At 38.7% G+C, this 22,020-nt stretch overlaps 2 protein-coding genes and 1 pseudogene across 16 annotated transcripts in view; 1 reads left to right on the top strand and 2 right to left on the bottom strand.

Moving 5' to 3' along the window:
• GTF3C6 (general transcription factor IIIC subunit 6) overlaps window positions 1-22,020 on the top strand; it is a 1,097,326-nt gene that overhangs the window by 829,874 nt on the left and 245,432 nt on the right. The gene's annotated exons all lie outside the window — the stretch shown is intronic.
• The window catches only part of CDK19 (cyclin dependent kinase 19), a 217,127-nt gene that overhangs the window by 121,770 nt on the left and 73,337 nt on the right, over window positions 1-22,020 (bottom strand). The gene's annotated exons all lie outside the window — the stretch shown is intronic.
• On the bottom strand, window positions 723-820 carry LOC126953994 (uncharacterized; annotated as a pseudogene).

Below are 22,020 nucleotides of genomic sequence, written 5' to 3'. Positions count from 1 at the left end.
AAAGGATTCCCAACACCCAATATTTTCTGGCTAGGCACATATAATAAGGGTTTTCTTCAGCTCTGTTGACCTCTTGCTTCCATTAATAAGACCCTTGCCAGATAAGAAAAACATGACTTGTATTTCCTTGCACATTCATTCTTAAGAGTAAGATCAGGCCGGGCGTGGCAGCTCACATCTGTAATCCCAGCACTTTTGGAGGCCAAGGCGGGCGGATCACAAGTCAAGGGTTTGAGATCAGCCTGACCAACATGGTGAAACCTCGTCTCTACAAAAACTGCAAAAATTAGCCAGGCGTGGTGGTGCACACCTGTAATCCCAGCAACTCGGGAGGCCGAGGCAGGAGAATCATTTGAACCTGGGAGGTGGAGGTTGCAGTGAGCTGAGATCACGCCACTGCACTCCAGCCTGGGCAATAGAGTGAGACTCCACCTCAAAAAAAAAAAAAAAAAAAGAGTAAGATCAAAGGGCACTTATCCTACTTTTTCTTTTCTTCTTATAATTTCTCTTATCTGTGTATGTGTAGGATTTTTTTAGATTTAAACTAGAACCTGAATAAATACATCTGACATGGTAAATTTTAAATGATTCTTCTCAATGGGAAACTGTTTTATACAGTCTTCACATATAGCAATAATTAAAACTGCACATAATCTAAATGGATATGCTAGCAATCCACAATACCCTATACTTGTGGGGTTTTTTAAATTTTATTTTATTTTTTAAATATGGAACTCTTCACAAATTTGCATGTCATCTTTGCACAGGGGCCATGCTAATCTCTGTATAGTTCCAATTTTAGTGCTGCCAAAGTGAGCACCCTATACTTATTTAAAGTAAGAGATAGGAAACAAATTCCTAAGCAATTTTGACTTAAAAAAAAGGTTTTAGTCGGGTACAGGGCACATGCCTGTAATCCTAGCACTTTGGGAGGTCAAGGCAGGAGGATCACTTGAACACAGGAGTTTGAGACTAGCCTAGGCAATATAGTGAGATCTCATCTTTGTTTAAAAAAAAAAAAAAAAGTTTTAAATATTTAATTTTCAAATTAATAGGAAAATACATTTTAAAAATACTTTCTAAAAAAATATTGTCAACTTTCAGTTTACAGACCCCTCCTCAAAGTCCTAGAGTAAGATAAAGAATTCCTAGCCTAGGCAACATGAGGAGACCCAGTCCCTACAAAAATTAGCCAGGCATGGTGGCACGTGCCTGTAGTCCCAGCTAGTCAGGAGGGTGAGGTAGGAGGATCACCTGAGTCTGGGGAGGTTGCAGTGGCAGTGAGCCATGATCATGCCAATGCCCTACAGCCTGGGTAACAGAGTGAGATCCTATCTCAAAAAAAAAGGATTCCTGATCTTCTATCTCTAATGTTATTATAAAATACACATTCAAAACAAACAACAGTGGCAACTATTAGACTTAACTATTGTGACAGAATGTCTTTTCTAAAGATGGTCACAACAGTATCTCTGTACCACATGCTCTTCCAAAACCTTGTCAACTCCCTCAGCAAAAGATGAAGTCTAATTCCCCTCCTCTGTCTGAGTGTACACTTGTAACCAATAGAATGTTGTGGAAATGACAATGCTCAGCTTTCAAGGCTTTGTCAAAAAAAAAAAAAAGATTTGTCATTGTTCACTTTAACACTTGAGGCCGCCAGGTTACACACAAGCAAGGCCACATGAAGGCAGTCTAGTCAACAGTCCTAGTCTAGGTACCAGACACATTTTGGTCCCCAGGAGTCAAGTGTGTCCATCTCAACTTTCCAGTCTTCCCAACTGAGATCCCAGGCACCACAGGGCTGAGAAAAACCTCTCCCCACTGTGCCCTTTCAGAGGGCACAACTTGCAGAATCGATGTGCATAATAAAAAGAGTGTTTCACGGCCGGGCGCGGTGGCTCACGCCTGTAATCCCAGCACTTTGGGAGGCCGAGACGGGCGGATCATGAGGTCAGGAGATCGAGACCATCCTGGCTAACACGGTGAAACCCCGTCTCTACTAAAAATACAAGAAAATTAGCCGGGCGAGGTGGCGGGCACCTGTAGTCCCAGCTACTCGGGAGGCTGAGGCAGGAGAATGGCGTGAACCCGGGGGAGCGGAGCTTGCAGTGAGCCGAGATCGCGCCACTGCACTCCAGCCTGGGGCACAGAGCAAGACTCCGCGTCAAAAAAAAAAAAAAAAAAAAAAAAAAAAGAGTGTTTCACGCCACTAAGTTTTGGAATGAGTGTCAAACAGCAGTATTAACAATAATAAATATATTAGGGGAAGAAAATTAACCCTGTCTCGGCCGGGCGTGGTGGCTCACGCCTGTAATCCCAGCACTTTGGGAGGCCGAGGTGGGCGGATCACAAGGTCAGGAGATCGAGACCATGGTGAAACCCCGTCTCTACTAAAAATAGAAAAAATTAGCCGGGCGCAGGGGCGGGCGCCTGTAGTCCCAGCTACTCGGGAGGCTGAGGCAGGAGAATGGCGTGAACCCGGGAGGCGGAGCTTGCAGTGAGCCGAGATTGCGCCACTGCACTCCAGCCTGGGCGACAGAGCGAGACTCCGTCTCAAAAAAAAAAAAAAAGAAAAGAAAATTAACCCTGTCTCTAAAATTGGATATTTTTTAGTCTAAACAATGCTAGGCTCCTGACCTACAAAACACCAACAAAGTTAAATGCAATAAAATTACATACGGATTTTCTCTTGTGTCCACCACCAAAAGTTCTAAATAAAACAAACTTACACTAATTACTCCTGATTTTCACAAATGACAATTAAAGGCCTTTTTATACTTCAGCTCTTAAATAAGTCTCACAGAAACTGTGTGAACAAAGCCATGCCCACAGGCTCAAATGCTAGCTAGCTAAATTGTTAATATAAATTGTGATGTTTCTTCCCTTGCTATTAGAATATTCTCTTTCCGTTATCTAGAAAAAAATCATTAACAAAATCCAATAACACTGAATATGTCTTTTATATGTGGTTTACAATTGATAGTAATCATTTACTGCACAAGCTAAGACTGGAAGACATACCAACATCCATTAAAAAAAAATAGTTTAAAAGAAAGTAATTTTAAAAACTAGCCATTATACATGCAACAAAGTACATAAAATTTTATTAAATTGCAATCCCTGACTCAAGGCAATAGAAACTAGATCCAAAATAACCTCTCTAGCTTTACTATTCAGAAAGATCCCTTCTATCTCTTCAATATCTGGAAAGAAAAACAGAGAAAGAAAAAATACAAGGCCAGACGTGGTGGCTCACGCCTTTAATCCCAGCACTTTGGGAGGATGAAGTGGGTGGATCACCTGAGGTCAGGAGTTCGAGACCAGTCTGATCAACACAGAGAAACCCCGTCTCTACTAAAAATATAAAAATTAGCCAGGTGTGGTGGCGCACGCCTGTAATCCCAGCTACTTGGGAAGGCTGAGGCAGGAGAATCGCTTGAACCCGGGAGGCAGAGGTTGCAATGAGCTGAGGTCGCACCATTGCACTACAGTCTGGGCAACAAGAGTGAAACTCCGTCTTAAAAAATATATATATATATATATCAACCAAACAACTACATAATGTGGTAAAAGAGTATGACTGACCACAATGCCCTGCTCATCCTTAGGGACATCAAGGTGAGCTGTCCAATCTTCCTTCCCAAATTTTACTGTATAGTCCTGGGTCTACGTGGAAAGGTTCTGGAGCAGAAGAGTGACACAACTGTATTGAAAATTTGAGATCAGTCCAGTGGCTTTGTTTAGGATAGGCTGGCAGAGAGGCAAGGAGAACAGAACACTAAAGCTGAGGCACAACAAGATAATAAAGGCACACTAAAAGTAAAAATGAAAAAGCTAAAGTTGAAAAGCTTTCTGAAAGAAAAAACATAGAAGACCTGGCAATCAAGTAGGGTGAATCTTCAACTATTACACAAAAGATCTCTTCTAAATTTATTAGATAGCTAGATAAGGTCTTTTGTTTTATTGTTTCTGTGCTGGAATTAAGTATGTCTAAAACTACAGTGCAATATTAGAAGTATTAATATATCAACACCTAGGTGGAAAATGAAATATACAAAATTACTCAGAATTTTCAATTATACAGATACAGGAAGGGTACCAGCTATTGGAGTCTTTCAAAATGGCACTATGAATACAGAAATGAATACAGCCAAGTGAGCAAAATCAAAGCGTCTCCAACTGATACATACTATGTGAGTTCCAATAGCACAGAATTATTATTGAATGCATTTTTCACTATTATATCTCCAGCATCTGGAACTTGTTGAATGAGCAAATAATTGAAGTATACTAAATCTAACCTCCATAAAATATAATTTATGTTAGTTTCAAAGGGTATCTTATGGCTCTGTAGCTTTCAAAAACCACAGCAACAAAGGATAGAGAACGGTAGCCAAACTAGAATATGGAATAAATCATGCTTTTGGATGTTAAAAAATCTCAAAAGACTGAGGAAATAGAAATTAAATTTAGCGAGACAGAACTAAGAGGAGGAAAACATGGGATTAATAATTTTAATTATAAATATAATATCTTCCCTAAACCCTCTCAGAAAAATAATAACTCAAATGTTGAGATGAAACTGAATATTACTAAACACAGATAGTAAGAAACAGCATAAAATGGGTAACATAATTTATACAATTTAAATACAAAAAGATTTAAAATATCTTAGCATTGATTTTACAAAATCAGTAGACAGAGAGAGAGAGGGAGAAACAGATCCTGAACAAAATCCACCATCCCTCATGCAGCCTAATTGGCTGAGAAATCATCACAAGGGTAATATGGGCATTGCACTAACAGTCTCATAAGCAAGTACAGATAATAAGCACCTTTAAATAGAACCTAGAAATTATTTCACTAAAATTTAGCAGTACTTAAGTTTTTTATTTAAATTGTTCAAGTCTAATTATGAGAGGGGAAATGTTGACTTAATACAAATTCAAAGATAAACTTTTACATAAGCAAGATAGGAAGCGTACTTTATTTACATCAAAGTGTAAAATCCTTTGTTACATCCTGCTTAACAATGCTTCTAAAAGAAATAAACAGTTATGTTCTATTGGCTTGTATAAATAAACTCTTCCAGAAAGCATTTCTTTTTTTTTCAATCCAACTTGTAAAACATGCCATGCTTTCCATAAGAAACTAGTAGGGTGTTGCTATGGGAACAACATTTTAATACCATTTTTAAAACACCAGTAGCTTCAAAGAATAATGAGGTAAAGAAAAATGAAGGGAAACTACTCTTATCTGATTGGGAAAAAAGATAATCCTAGTATTTCATGATGCAACTGTTATAATCATGTTATAATCAGGCAGCAACTAAGCATTTCACATACTTTTTCTGTACTTGGGAAGGAGAGTGTTAGGGAATACTTTAGGAGATAATTAGCAAAGGTAAATTAATGCAAGCATTTTGAGTAAGAATAAACAGATGTTACCAGGTCCTTGTTCCAAGAAAGGAGAAAGGAAAGGACTCTGGTGTGTTGAAATTCTGAAACACTATCTCTAGTCATAGTCCTAGAAAACCCTCTGAATCAAATATAAGTGTTCTTTCAACTCGAGCATAAAGAAAATGGGAGAATTATTAAGTAATAATTGATACATAAGTAATGCCTGAAAATGTTCCATTTAGAAAATGTCCCCAGTTATAGATACCTAAGTGAATGGGGTGGGAGGGATCTTAAATCTTAATTGGGTAATTTAGAAAAATATTTTGAACTAGTGGTTTACACTTATTTCATCTGTTAATAAAAAACTCTATTTTTGTTAATAGCAAACAAAACCACAATTGAGTGGGAAAGAAAGATCACTACACACTTCCAAAATTGAACCTGGCCTACAGAGAGCTGGGCTTTTTAGACTCCAGACTTAGACAAAGGTGCTGGAAAAAAGTCCACTGATTGTAGTCATTTTGCTACAGAGCAAAAAATATTTACTTCTAAGTTCTGAAGAGTAACATGGAATATATGGGAGGATTAATAACAATACTTTGCATTTTCATAATCCCATAAAGTCTACAAGGTACTCTCGTATAAATTAAATCACATGTCATTTTTCCCCTAAGATAATCAAGCTGGAAAGAACAACTATTATTCAGTGGCACATCTTCATAACATTCTGTCAGAGAATAATATTTATAGTTCTATTATAGGTCAACAACAGAATACTGGGTTTCAATAATATGAACTTTTCAATAAGTAGGAAAGACAGAGACATAAGACAGAATTAGGTTATATAAGACCATTTCTCATGAGATATATGAAAACACATTATAAAAGTCAAATTATTACATACAAAAGATTCTTGGTTAAGCTGTGATGAATACTAAATTGCTCTATAACTAGTAACTAACAACCCAGACCCTCGCCACACCCCTTTCACTACCTACCTATTTTTTCCATTTACTGTTAGGGTGCTTTTCCCTCCCTCCTACACTACTTATCCTTTAAAGCCCATCTTAACTATTTCCTTATCTTTGAAACTCTGAGATCACCATGTCCAAAGTGGCCTCACTCCACTTACTGTACCTACTCTTTCAGAATGCCTTCAATCACAGTCTTGTAGTATTAATTATATTCAAAAATGTGTTTTATCTTCTGGACCAGCATATAAGGTTCATGATGGAAAGAACCATGTCATATATTGCTCTTGTATAATCCTCTTCATGATTGAGATCATAATCATCTCTTCCTCCTCTTAAATGTTTCAATGGAATCTCAAACTCAAGATGTCTTTTTTAAAAGAAAATCTCTGTCTGCCCTCTCCATCTTAGTTCTCTTCTAGAATTCCTCTCTCAAGAAGAGCGACTGGGTGAGGTGCAGGAGCTCACACTTGTAATCCCAGCACTTTGGAAGGCTGAGGCGGGCAGACCACTTGAGCCCAGAAGTTTGAGACCAGCCTGGACAACATACTGAGACCTCATCTCTACTAAAAAACAGAAAAAAAAAAAAAAAAAAAAAAAAGAAGAAAGAAGAAAGAAGAAAGGAGAAGGAGAAGGAGAAGAAGGAGAAGGAGAAGAAGGAGAAGGAGAAGAAGGAGAAGGAGAAGAAGGAGAAGGAGAAGAAGGAGAAGGAGAAGAAGGAGAAGGAGAAGAAGGAGAAGGAGAAGAAGGAGAAGCAGGAGAAGCAGGAGAAGCAGGAGAAGCAGGAGGAGAAGCAGGAGAAGAAGCAGGAGGAGAAGAAGAAGCAGGAGAAGAAGAAGCAGGAGAAGAAGAAGCAGGAGAAGAAGAAGCAGGAGAAGAAGAAGAAGAAGCAGAAGAAGAAGCAGAAGAAGAAGCAGAAGAAGAAGAAGAAGCAGAAGAAGCAGAAGAAGAAGCAGAAGAAGAAGCAGAAGAAGAAGCAGAAGAAGAAGAAGAGAAGAAGAAGAAGAAGAAGAGAAGAAGAAGCAGAAGAAGAAGAAGCAGAAGAAGAAGAAGCAGAAGAAGAAGAAGCAGAAGAAGAAGAAGAAGCAGAAGAAGAAGAAGAAGCAGAAGAAGAAGAAGAAGCAGAAGAAGAAGAAGAAGCAGAAGAAGCAGAAGAAGCAGAAGAAGAAGCAGAAGAAGAAGCAGAAGAAGAAGCAGAAGCAGAAGCAGAAGCAGAAGCAGAAGCAGAAGAAGAAGAAGAAAGAAAGAAAATTAGCCAGGCATAGTGGCAAATCCCTATTGTCCCAGCTACTCAGGGAAGTGAAGAGGATCACTGGAGGCCAGAAAATTGAGGCTGCAGTGAGCTATTATCCTGCCACTGAACTGCAGTCTGGGCAACTAAGTATGACCCTGTCTCAAAAAAAAAGAGAAAGGCCAGGCACGGTGGCTCACAACTGTAATCCCAGCACTTTGGGAGGCCAAGGGGGGGGATCACAAGGTCAGGAGTTCAAGACCAGCCTGAGCAACGTGGTGAAACCCTGTCTCTACTAAAAATACAAAAATTAGCCGGGCACAGTGGCGTGCACCTGTAATCCTAGCTACTTAGGAGGCTAAGGCAGCAGAATTGCTAGAACCTGGGAAGCGGAGGTTGCAGTGAGCTGAGATTGTGCCACTGCACTCCAGCCTGGGTGATAGAGCGAGACTCTATCTCAAAAGAGAGAGAGAGAGAGAGACAGAGAGAGAGAGAGAGAGAGAAAGAGAGAGAGAGAGGGAGAACCCACATGCTATCTATTAGCAGTCAACTTAGTTGCCAAAGCCAGAAAAAATGGAAATCTTTGCCACCTCTCTCCCTTGCTGCCCATATCCAATTCATCAGTTTCTATCCATCTGCCCTCAGGAAAAATCTCTAAGTTTTTTTCCACTTCTGTCTATCTTCCCTAGCCTGATTGCAGGAATGGTTTTCTAACTACTCTCCCTACATATTCTCCTCCATCTTTACTCTCATCTATTGATACCACAGCCAGAGTGGTAAAAAAAAAAAAAAAAAAAAAAACTAATTTGACTGTGTCATTTCCCTGCTAAAACCCAAGATCATTAACACAGCCCACACAGCTGCATGTGACCTGGCCCTGTTAGGGGGTCTTCCTCTCTCAGGTCACTTTCATCCTCACTCATCACTCCAGGTACACCAGCATCTCCTACACTCTCAAATGTGGCATGCTGCTTCATGCTTATACACAATGTTCCCTCTACTCTGACTAATTAGCTCCCACTCATCCTTCAAATCTCTGCACAAATGTTACTTTCTTGGGAAAATCCTCCTTGATGCCCTAAAGTTAGATAATCTTTCTCCTGTTATCCTTCCATGATACTATGCTTTTCCTTAGCTCTTATCATCCTGTGTAAATATTCGTGTGAATATTTGCTCATTAACAATCTCTTCTGAAAGACAGTGCCTAGCACATACAATAGGCAATGTATACCTACTGAATGATTAATAATAATAGAATCTAATATTTAATGAGCCCTATATGCCAGGCACTATGTTAAGTGTTTTCCACAGATAAGTATTATTCTCCCTAGTTTTACAGGTGCAAAGAGATTAGTAATTTATACAAGATCACAGACCCAGTAAGTAAAAGAGCTAGGACAGGAACCTAAATCTGTCAGGCACAAAACCCATGCTTTTTACCCTTAATTGAATTTGCTCCCTCAAACCACTGCTTGTAGAACTAAATAAATATGTATTGATTACTTAAAATGTCTACCTTCCATTGGACAAGAGGTTACTGAAAAAACTTGTGTACTCATACTATGATAAATATTAAGACACTTTTACACTAAGATAAAGAACGTGGAAAAATTTAACCAGAGTTTATTTTATGTTATTTTGTTGTTTATTTATTTATTTTTGAGACAGAGTATCGCTCTGCCACCCAGGCTGAAGTGCAGTGGCACAATCTCAGCTCACTGCAACCTCTGCCTCCCGGGTTCAAGTGAGTCTCATGCCTCAGCCTCCCAAGTAGCTGGGACTACAGGCACATGCCACCAGGTCCAGCTAATTTTTGTTTTTTTTTTTTTTTTTTTTAGTAGAGATGGGGTTTCACTATGCTGGCCAGACTGGCTCAAACGCCTGACCTCAAGTGATCCACCTTACTCCTAAACTGTTGGGATTACTGGCATGAGCCACGACACCCAGACTTTATTTTTATTTTTTGAGACTAGGTCTTGCTATGTTGCCCAGACTGGAGTGCAGAGTCTATTCACAAGCACAAATGTAGCACACTGCAGCCTCAAACTCCTGGGCTCAAGCAAACCTCCTGCCTTAGCCTCCCAAGTAGCCAGGACTATGGGAGCACAATACTGTACCCAATTCAGTTTTATTTAATTTGGAAATATTAATCCATTGAGTTATACAACTGGGTCTCAGACTGAGAGCAATAGATGGCCCAAGACTAAATAGCTTCATACCTCCACTGTTAGAAGCAAGGCTCTTTACTTGTATAAAATAAGCCTTGCTGTAGTTAACTATGCCCCCATTTCTGCCTTCACTGGAGTACTAACAGCCAAATCCAGAGCCTATCTTGATTGGATTTATTATACTCTAATTGGAGAGTAGGGAGGAATTTTAATGAAATCTCACAAAGTTTTTCTACATTAAGCTTAACTTGAATGACTTGAAAAAGGAAGCAGCTATAGTGGCTATTTTACTTCCTGGCAATCCTAATCAACCCAAAGACAACACAAGGAAGCCACGCGGAATTGGATGGTTAGAGAACTCATTTGAGACTACCAGTAATCTACTAACACAAAATCTGTAGAAAAGTTTCTTTCAAAAAGGAATTAGAGCTGAATATCAGAAGATGTTTAAACAACAAAGTTATACTTGTGGAATAAGTTCTAACTCAGCTTTCTTTACTATTTGATTTCACTAACCTAATTATGGATACAAATAAGCCCATAAACTGTCCCATAACATGTAGACAGTTACGATGTAGGGTAGAAGTAATCCCTTTGAAAGGCAATTAACAAAGAAACACTATTAAACAAACTCAATAGATTGTAATAATTTCCTCTAGATTAGTACCAGCTGCTACTCAAAAATTCATTTATGTTTACAATTAAATTTCTTCCGCTTCTGAGGCATCTTTGAACCTCAGTAGTCAAAATGTCACTTTTGGACCAGCAGCATCAGCATTATGTAAGAGCTTATTCGAAATATCGGCTGGGCACAGTGGCTCACGCCTGTAATCCCAGCACTTTGGGAGGCCGAGGCAGGCCTATCACCTGAGGTCACAAGTTCGAGGCCAGCCTGGCCAACATGGTGCTACCCCATCTCTACTAAAAATACAAAAATTAGCCGGGCGTGGTGGCGCATGCCTGTAATCCCAGCTACTTGGGAGGCTGAAGCAGGATAATCATCTGAACCTGGGAGGCAGAGGTTGCAGTGAGCTGAGATATAGCACTATTGCACTCCAGCTTGGATGACAAGAGCGAAACTCTGTCTCAACCAACAAAAAAAAAAAAACAAATGGAAGAAATTTAGAATATCAGGCTCTTCCCCAGGCCTACTGAATGAGAATCTGCATTTTAGCATTTTAACAAGATCCCCAGGTGATACGTAGGGCCATAAAATCTGAAAATCACTGGATTACAGAATGACTCAAGGAGAAACAATCTTCACAACCTTCAGTGTGGGATCACTGGCTGTGATGATGCTGGAGACAGGCTAACTGCAAAAGAATACCGGATAAGCAAATCCATAGAGGCAGAAAGCAGATTTAGATTAGTGGTTGCCAAGGGCTGAGTTGGGGAGGGGAAGGGGTGATGCGAAATGACTACTACTGGGTACAGAGTTTCTTTGTGGGATGATGAAAATGTTCTGGAATGAGACAGTGGTGATAGTTGCACAATGTGTGAAAACACTAAAAACCAATGGATTATATACCTTAAAAGGACTGATTTTATGGTATGTGAATTGTATCTCAATTTTTAGAAAAGAAAAATATAGTAGCACTGGGTCTTTTCCAGTCTCTCTCATGAAAGAGTCTAACTGGCTATTTCAATACTATATGACTGGCCATTAAAATTAAATATGGAGACACATACTGACAGTCATTCTCTTGAATAAAACCATTCAACTATTTTTCTATCCTATTTGCGTAGACTATCCAATGTTCAATAGTTGTATTTTGTATAGACTATGAATGGCAAATTGTGTATCTCTTCATAAAGACAAATGAGAAGGGATAATGAATGGCTGGAACAGAAGGGGACACATAATAATTTACACAATAATAACACCTTGAAAGGTGATAGTATTATTATATTTCTAGTTGTAGTATTACTATTATATAATCTTCTATATCTTTCCCAAAACTAAGCAATCAGATCTGTGAAATTCAGGTCACCATCTTTACCCAACCCTCCCCATCTCACCCACCTTGGCTCTTTTGCTCAGTAAACTGCACCATCTAGCTAACAGAGAAATCATCACTAAAAGTTTTGTTTACTAAATCTCTCTTAAATCTCAAATACTTCTCTCCAATTCCTCTGTTTTTACAAAGTCATTCAAGGTAGGGCTGGGCATGGTAGCTCATGCCTGTAATCCCAGCGCTTTTGGAGACTGAGGCAGGTGGATCACTTGAGGTCAGGAATTTGAGACCAGCCTGGCCATCATGGCGAAACCCCGTCTCTACTAAAAATACCAAAAAAAAATTTAGCTGGGTATGGTGGTGCATGCCTGTAATCCCAGCTACTTAGGAAGCTACGGCACAAGAAACACAAGAATCGCTTGAACCTGGGAGGCATGAGAAATGCTTGAATCTGGGAGGCGGAGGTTGCAGTAGCAGAGATTGTACCACCACACTCCAGCGTGGGCAACAAAGCAAGCAAGTCAGTCATTCAAGATGGCCCCAGCCTAACATTTTAACCTTTCTACCCTCAACTCTTCCTTGCAACCATATTAGACTTCTTCCATTCCTTTAAAGAACCAACCTCTCTAGTCTTTATCTTGTAATAGACATTTTTTAATTACTAGTATTTTACTGTGGCATAATTTACATACAGTAAATTATGTACAAGTCTTAAGTGACCAGCTTGAATTTTGACAAATATAAACACCTGTGTGACCACCAACCAAGATACACAACATTTTGGCCAGGCAGGGTGGCTCACACCTATAATCCCAGCACTTTGTGGGGGGCTGAGGTGGGCAGATCACTTGAAGTCAGGAGTGTGAGACCAGCATGGCCAACATGGTGAAACCCCATCTCTATGAAAAACACAAAAATTATCCAGGCATGGTGGTGCACACCTGTAATCCCAGCTACTCGGGAGGCTGAGGCAGCAGAATCGCTTGAACTCAGGAAGGTAGAGATTGCAGTGGGCTAAGATGGCGCCACTGCACTCCAGCCTGGGCGACAGAAGACATACAACATTTACATTACCCTGTAAAGTTTCTGTGAACTCCTTTCCACTCAATCCTCCTCCCTACCCAAGGCAACCACTATCTGATTTCTATCACAATAGGTATTTCTGTCTGCTCTTAAATTTCATATAAATAAAACCATACCCATATGTGTTATTTTGTGTCTGGCTTCTTTTATTTAAATTAATGTTTCTGAGATTCGTCCAAGTTATTAAGTACATCGATTTTCTTTTTTAGAGTTTAATAGTAATCCAGTCTATGGATACACCATAAATTATCTACTCTCCTATGGCTGAACATTTGGATTTTCCCTTGTTTGGGGCTATTATGAATAAAGCTGCTATGAACATCCTTGTACAAGTTTTTTGTAGTCATGTGCATTAATTTCTCTTGGATACAAATTACTTAAAAATGGAATTGCTGGATCATGCAATACGTGTAGGTATAAATTCATCAGAAACTGCAAACTTTCTGCTCAAGTGGCTATACCATTTCATGCTTCCATCAGTACCAGTTACTCCATAATCTTATTAACAATGGTGTTATCAGTATTCTTCATTTTAGCCATTCTGGTGGAGGTACAGTATTTTTAAAATCTAGTTCAGTTTAATTTTTATTAAATTATTTTAATATATATTACATATGTCGCTAAAATACAAAAAACGTAGCAGAGATTATAATCAAATAAATAATCCTCTGATCCATACTTCACCTTTCCCATATGCAACTATTTTTTAACTTTTTCTAGTTTTTGTTTATTTTCTATCTTCAAGTGTTTATACCACTATTCTTGACTTACCAACTTTAAACATTATTGATTTTCTGACATAACAGATGACACTGTAGCTCATTTACCTCCCATCTCCATCATTCCTCTCCTTTTGATCATTTTTAGTTCATCTACTATTTACTTCAAAAATTATTATTCATATAAGTTTTTGTTTCATCAACTTTGGTGGGGGTTTTTTTGGTTTTTTTGGTTTTTTTTTTGAGACAGAGTCTCCCTCTGTCACCCAGGCCGGAGGACAGTGGCACAATCTTGGCTTACTGCAACCTCCGCCTCCCGGGTTCAAGCAATTCTCGTGCCTCAGCCTCCCAAGTAGCTGGGCTTACAGGCACCCTCCCGCTACCACTTCAGGCTAATTTTTGTATTTTTAGTAGAGATGGGGTTTCGCCGTGTTGCCCAGGCTGGTCTCCAACTCGTGAGCTCAAGTGATCCGCCCACCTCAGCCTCCCAAAGTGCTGGGATTACAGGCGTGAGCCACCACACCCAGCCGTTTCATCAACTTTTAACAGTACCTCTATTCTCCATACATTAGTGAGGGTAACCCTAGATGCAGCAGTAAGTAAGCCCCAAAATTTTACTTGCGGAACACAATAAAAATTTACACATTGCTGTTTTAATAACTACAATTTGGTAGGCTTGAAAATTAAAGCAGTCAACTCCTCAAATACTATTCATAAAACTAAGAGGGTGAGCACTGCTCTCTCTCTCTCTATGTCTGGGCTTTCCTCCATGCTGTTTCAGACCAAAAGTCCTTCTATATTCTCCCTTCTCCTCCACCTGGCTAGCTCCTATTAGGCTTTCAAATTTATGCTACCACAAAATCCCCAAAGACTCTTCCCAGACTGCCAAGTATGAGCTGGGTGCTCCTCCAGCACGCTGTGCTTAACTTTGTCACAGTATTGATTACACAGTGTTGAAAATGGTTTCCTTGTCTGTCTCCTCCAAAACTATAAACTTCTTGAGGGAAAGGGAAAAACTGTATTCACTACTATATCCTCAGCATTTAGCACAATGCCTAGATTATAACAGATACTCAAATATTAAATGAAAAATTAAATTACTTGAATAGTGATTTGTACAACAGTAAATATTATTCAAATAATTACTTGAATAGTAATGGTCTCAAATTCCTACTCAAGTAATTTATATTCAAATGATTATTTTCCACCCCTTATTCATTAAATCATACATGGTTATGGAAAGGAAAATCAGAATGGATCAAAAATTTTAGATAATAAATAGTCCGGCCGGGTACAGTGGCTCAAGCCTGTAATCCCAGCACTTTGGGAGGCCGAGACGGGCGGATCACGAGGTCAGGAGATCAAGACCATCCTGGCTGACACGGTGAAACCCCGTCTCTACCAAAAAATACAAAAAACTAGCCGGGCGAGGTGGCGGGCGCCTGTAGTCCCAGCTACTCGGGAGGCTGAGGCAGGAGAATGGCATGAACCCGGGAGGCGGAGCTTGCAGTGAGCCAAGATCACGCCACTGCACTCCAGCCTGGGTGGCAGAGCGAGACTCTGTCTCAAAAAAATAAATAAATAAATAAATAAATAAATAGTCCAAAAAATTTAATTTTTAATCTTTTTTTTTTTTTTTTTTTTATGAGACTGGGTCTTGTTATGTTGCCCAGGCTGGTCTCAAACTCCTGAGCTCAAGCGATCCTCCTGCCTCAGCCTCACAAAGTGCTGGGTTTACAGGCATGAGCCACCACGCAATTTAAGTTTATATTTCAAATAAGAATATGCCTGAACACAAAGCTTAAAATCTTCTACTACCAAAAAAAAAAAAAAACTTTATCAGAATACCACTCCCTTATGATGTTACTAATATTGTTAAAATAACAATTTCAAGTAAATTCTTGTATTTATTTAACAATTTATTAACAGCCCACTTTGTTCCAAGCACCGTATAGACAGATTCCAAGGATTCAATAGTGAATATATCAGATACAAACTCTGAGCTAAATTTCATGAAGTCACAGTGAATCTACGCCAAAAATCCCCCATTTTACACATGAAGAAACTAAGATTCACAGATATTAGATAAATTCTATTGACAGTTGCTTATGGTATTAATAATTATTTTAAATCAAGAAACTAAAAAAATAGGTTGCACAGACTGAGATACTTAATTCCAAACCCAAATTAAGCAGAATAAGTAGCCTAAAGAACAAACTAGAATAAAAGTAGAACTCATCCATATTGTAATCCAAGAGTTTATATACAGTATATATCACTAAAATATATGCAAGAGTAAGACTCTGCCCTCACAGGCAACCACTTCCTCCTGGTAACTCAGAAGATTTTTGAACATCTTTGGAAAAGAAGTGCTTTGCCAAAACATTTCATGAGATTCAGGTGATACTGTGGTTATAGGGTGGAGCTGAGAATGACCTGAAAATTTAGCAAGGAAAGAGATTCTGAGAATCTGAGGAACCTATGAACTGCTGCACAGCCTACTCTCTCAGCAGTGCCAGGCTTACTAGGAAATCAAAACATAACTGATTCCCCTTTAAAATCTTTATCTCGGCCAGGCGCGGTGACTCACGCCTGTAATCCCAGCATTTTGGGAGGCCTAGGCAGGCGGATCACCTGAGGTTGGGAGTTCAAGACCAGCCTGACCAATATGAAGAAACCCTGTCTCTACTAAAAATACAAAATTAGCCAGGCATGGTAATGTCAGCTACTCGAGAGGCTAAAACAGGAGAATCACTTGAACTCGGGAAGCGGAGGTTGCAGTGAGCCAAGATCACACCATTGCACTCCAGCCTGGGCAACAAGAGCAAAACGCCATCTCAAAAAAAGAACAAAAAACAACAACAAAAAAACACTTCATCTCTATTGCTACCTAGCAAATGGGTCCAGGTACTAATAGTAACTTGCCAAAGATTTACAGGATAATAGTGGAATCCAGATACAATCCCAAGTCTATCTGAACCCAAAGTCCAAGTTCTTTCCCACCTTACAATCTGAAGCCAAAGGCATATTTAAAAATATACATTTTTTTAGTTTTATCACTTCAATCTCCTATTTTTAATCTGGAATTACTAAGTTTATGTTAAATTTTGTAGTTTGGTATCTTCTATAAGAATACATTCTAAAACGAAATTTATGGTCTTAAGAATAACTAACTTTGACCACAGTGAAAACCAGTTAAGCTATTTTCTTTGCTTAGAGTTTAAATAGGAAAAAGTTATTACCAATGATAATACCAACGACAAAAACCAGCACCATTTACTGCACATTTATATTCAGACTCTGAGCCAAGCCCCTCACATACCAGTATCAGATTTATTTTCAGTCTTTCACTCTGCATTTATATCACTAGCACAACTTTGCTTCAATATTATTCAAGAGAAAAATAAACACTAAAAATACAGAATTAATAGCCAATTAAATCTAACTGCTTAGAGCAGGAATATTAAATTGATAATTTTTATATTTTTAGGAGAACTAAAATAACTCTACTGATGTACTCAGTAGGGAGGGATACTGACACAGCAGAAAGCCAACTTTTCCATCATAACCCACCAATTCTTCAAAGAAGGAAAGCATTTGCAGCTACCACAAGAGCCTAAAGGTTGTGCTAACAGCTAACTAGTCTATTCCCCTAGAGTGGCGGAAATGGAAAAGTTTTCAGCTACATCTATGACTTGTGTTACCACACCATTCCATCTTCCCTTACCATAACACACACACAAATACACACACACATCAGAAACTAATGAGCAAAGCTGGTATCTTTTTTCAAACTGTTCCTTCTCACAAAAGTGAGCAACACAAAAGTGAGAAGAAACAAAACCCCAGAAACCTGTATGGCCCACCTTTTTTCTATTACTGGCAATAATGGGTGTTTAAATCACCTTCTGACAACATAAAGATATGTCACTTCAGAAACACAGTAGCTTGAAAAATAGTCCAATAGGTGTATACAAACACACACACATCTTCGAAGAGACGCATGACTTAACAGGTATAGTAGAGCAGACAACAGACAGATACACATAGGACTGGAGGTTCTGTTTGCTGGCTGGCTCCTTGTACCTTTTCAGGTCTTAAAAGGAAATTTAAAAATGCTACAGTGTAGTTCCTCCCTAGGCACTGACCTTGTACTAGTTTCCCAGAATCCTCCTAAAATAATAGCAAACTCCAATCCCAAATTCTTACAATATTTCATTTTTAAGTATACGAGTTGGCAGAAAGTCTTTATTTTGCCAAGAAGGCTAAATATATATTTGAGAAAAATATTAACTATCACCATATATTGCAAGGAAAAAAAAACCACATTTTTCATAAGGAAATATCCATGCTAAGTCTTCAACTCCAAAAGTAAAATCTTTGTTTGTTTTTAAGGAAAACACAAGGATCACACCAAAGAACAGATCTTGCTCAAGGGAAATTTCACATATAATTTACTTAGTTCTAATCTCTTAAAAACCATGCCAAACTTTTAAAGAAAATAACTGTTACAGAACATCATGTTAAAAGTCTGAAAAAAAACATTATTTTTCTACTTTGAGTGTTTTTTAAAAATCTCAATACTAAACTTTGATTTTGTCTCTTTCATAGAAAAGGTAAAATACTTGATTCACACATCTATTTCCACTAATCTATACTTTCATAAAGTTGCACACATATTTAAAAAGAAAAAGAAACTTGCACTCAGTGTAAAACACAAAAACAACCCAGGTGTGGTGGCTCACGTCTATAATCACAGCACTTTGGAAGGCCAAGGTGACCAGATCACTTGCGGTTAGGAGTTCAAGACCAGCCTGGCCAACATGGTGAAACCCCGTCTCTGCTAAACACACACACACACACAAAAATTAGCCAGGCATGGTGGCACATGCCTGCAATCCCAGCTACTCAGGAGGCTGAGGCAGGAAAATCACTTGAATGTGGGAGGTGGAGATTGCAGTGAGCCGAGATCGTGCCACTGCACTCCAGCCTGGGCAACAGAGCGAGACTCTGTCTCAAAAATAAATAAATAAACAAACAAATAAAACATAAAAACAACTGAGATGATGTAATTAAATAATCTTAATAAAACTAAATATATATGTCTCAACTTGTAATATATAAAATTAAAGAAAATAATTTTAAGCTTGGTAGAAATTAAATTAATAAGAATTGAGCCTTGGTTCATAGACATTTTAGAGTTTTTCTCAGAGGAATCCTGAGCAAACATACATTCTATCAATTCCACTTTATAAATTTAACAAAGCAAAGGTTTATTCCTTTATGCCAAGAGGAAAGTTCCAAGCATTCCACTGAAGTTTACAAAGCAGCCTGCCACACCACCATGGTGGCAAGAGAGGAAAAGAAAGAAAAGAAGGAAAAGTGCTGCTCCCACCACCCTGTCTGCTGGGCATTATGCGGAAGAACGGCAGGTGACAGCCCCTTTCTGCCGATCCTGCCTCTCACCACAGAAGCATCAATGCTGGGATACTGATGGATATATACACTGAGAAAGAACTGAGCAGAGGTGAATGAGGGAGTGGAGTTAATCAGCAACCCAAGCCAGAGCTGAGGGAAGCAGCAGTCTGCAAAAAGTCAGTATTTCCCTATTTCTCTTCCCTCCTCAATAAACTGAATGTTTATGCCCCTTGCCCTCCCAAATTCATATGTTGAAATCCTAACCCCTAACCAAAGTGATGATATCAGGACATGAGGCCTCTGGGAGGTGACTAGGTCACGAGGACAGAGCCCTCATGAATGGAATTAGTTCCCTTATGCAAGAGATCTGAGAGAAATGGTTGCCTTTTCACCATGTGGAGACGTAGGGAGAAGACGGCCGTCCATCTGTGAACCAGGAAGCGGACCCTTACCAGACACTGAATGGGCAGACACTGAATGGGCCTTGATCCTGGACTTCCCAGCCTCCAGAATTGTTAGAATAGGTGTTTATAAGCCACTGAGTCTATGGTATTTTGTTATGGCAGCCCAAATAGACTAAGACATCTTCTCAACCTATGCCCTTCACCCTAGTTCCCCCTAATTTTCCCTAATTTTGCTCTTCACTTCATTTGGAAATATCTCGATGTTGTTAGAAGTACTCAGGAGTAATATATTTTATTGTATTTTTTTTATATATATATATATTTTTTTTTTTTTTTTTTGAGATGGGGGTCTCGCTCTGTCACTCAGGCTGGAGTGTAGTGGTGCAACTGTAACTCACTGTAACCTCTAACTCCTGGACTCAAGCAATCCTCCCACCTCAGCCTCCCAAGCAGCTAGGACTACAGGTGAGTGCCACTATGCCCAGCTAATTATTATTATTATTATTATTATTATTATTATTATTGAGACAGGGTCTCACAATGTTGTCCAGACTGATCTCATACTCTTGGCCTCAAGCAATCATCCCACCTCAACCTTCCAAAGCGCTGAGATTACAGGTGGGGGCCACCACACCTAGACTCCAGGGTAATAACCTTATAATCTTTATATCCTACAAAACCCAGAATGATTAATAAATTTGAAATTTACATTTGTATTATTCCAGATTAAATTATATTTCATGAAAATTAATGGACTCTCTGCTTTTGTGGGGGGAAAATTCTGTGTATTTTTGCAAAGAAAAAAGTCTAGAAGAATATACAAAAAAAATGATTACTTCTGAGTGTTGGCATAACAGGTGCTTTTACCAGCCTTTTTCTATATTGTCTGCTAATTTTATGACAAACATATTTTAATATCATAATCGCAAAACAAATGAATAGGATTTGAATTAATAGTATTTACCACGTTTTCAACCTACCAACCTTAAGATCACAGAGGCTACAAATGTAATAGACTTTATATTAGAACTTCCCTGTAATCCCAGGCTAAAAATGCTGATGTTCACATGATCCTGGTATTTTAATCACCCAGAATTACTCCCCGTTGTGACATAATGTAAAGTGTAAAGCACTGTACAAAGGTATGAGGTTATAATGAGCCTTTGGTCAGTAAGGTTCAAATGAAATTAAAACGTGACACGACATTCTTTTTTAGTGAGACTTGAGGTAACAACACATTTCATTCTTAAACTTTTTTCCTTTCTGTACACTTGCACTTCTTCCAAGTTTATTCCATGATTACAAGCTCTTTAACTTATTTTCCCAGCATCCAACTATATCCTCAAGAGTTATTCTGCAATCACAGTCTCACATTTTAAAGTAATGAGTGAAATGTTCATTCCTAATTATTTCTGCCTTAAAATCCTCTCAGCTATGTGTGCCTATATGAACTAGAAAATACTAGGTATTAGGTAATATAATGGTATATAGAAGGAAGACGACAGAGAACAAGCCCTATCTACTCTTTATGGTGTTGCCTCCATTCTCCCCAATCTATCAGTCCCTCTTAACCTCTCTGACTCTCGATTCCCTTACATACTCTGTCCTTCCACCACCAGGAAAACTAAACAAATAATAACTAAAATGAAAATTTCACCAGAGGGGCTCAACAACAGAAGACAGAATCAACAAACTTGAAGACAGACAATAAGAGTATCCAGTCTGACCAACAAAAAGAATGATGAAAAATGAACAGAGCCTTGGAGAGAGATCCATGGGACACCATGAAGCCTATAAACATATGTATAATGAGAGCTGCAATAGGAGAGAGAGAAAGGAAAGAAAAGAGAGATTATGTGAAGAAATGATGACTGTGGTGGGGTGCAATGGCTCACACACATAATCCTAGCACTTTCAGAGGCTGAGGCAGGAGGAATCACTTGAGCTTAGGAGTTTGAGACCAGCCTGGGCAACATAGTGAGACCTCATCTTCACAAAAAATTTTTAAAAAAAAGAAATTAGCTGAGCATGGTGGTGTATACCTGTAGTCCCAGCTACTTGGGTGGCTGAAGTGGTAAGACTGATTAAGCCCAGCAGGTCAAGGCTGCAGTAAGCATGATTATGCCACTGCACTCCAGCCTGGGCAACAGAGTGAAATCCTGTCTCAAACAAAACAAAATAAAATAAATTTAATTAAAAAAAAAAAAGAAATGATGGCTGAAAACTTCTCAAATTTGATGAAAAACATTAATCTACACATCCAAGGAGCTCAACAAACTCCAAGTAAGATAACTCAGAGATCCACACCAAGACACATCATAGTCAAACTGTCAAAGCCAAAGACAAAAACAGAATTTTGAAATCAACAAGAGGAAAAAAAAAAAAACAACCCTCCTCATATATAAGGGATTCTCAAGATTAACAATTGATTTCTCATCAGAAACCACGGAGGACAGAATGCAGAGATGACACAGTCAAAGTGTGAAAGAAAAAGACTATCAACCAAGAATTCTACATCCAACAACACTAATATTGCAAAAATCAAGGATAGCTGGGTAAAGACAGAAAAAGAATTATAACATTCCCAGACACAAAAACTGAATTTATTGCTAGTATACCTGATATACAAAAAATACTAACAGGAGGCTTTCAGCTAAAATGAAAGGACT

The sequence above is a fragment of the Macaca thibetana genome, chromosome 4 (assembly GCF_024542745.1).
Source record: "Macaca thibetana thibetana isolate TM-01 chromosome 4, ASM2454274v1, whole genome shotgun sequence".
In the NCBI taxonomy this organism is placed as follows: Eukaryota; Metazoa; Chordata; class Mammalia; order Primates; family Cercopithecidae; genus Macaca; species Macaca thibetana.
This window is presented reverse-complemented; position numbering and strand designations above follow the sequence as displayed.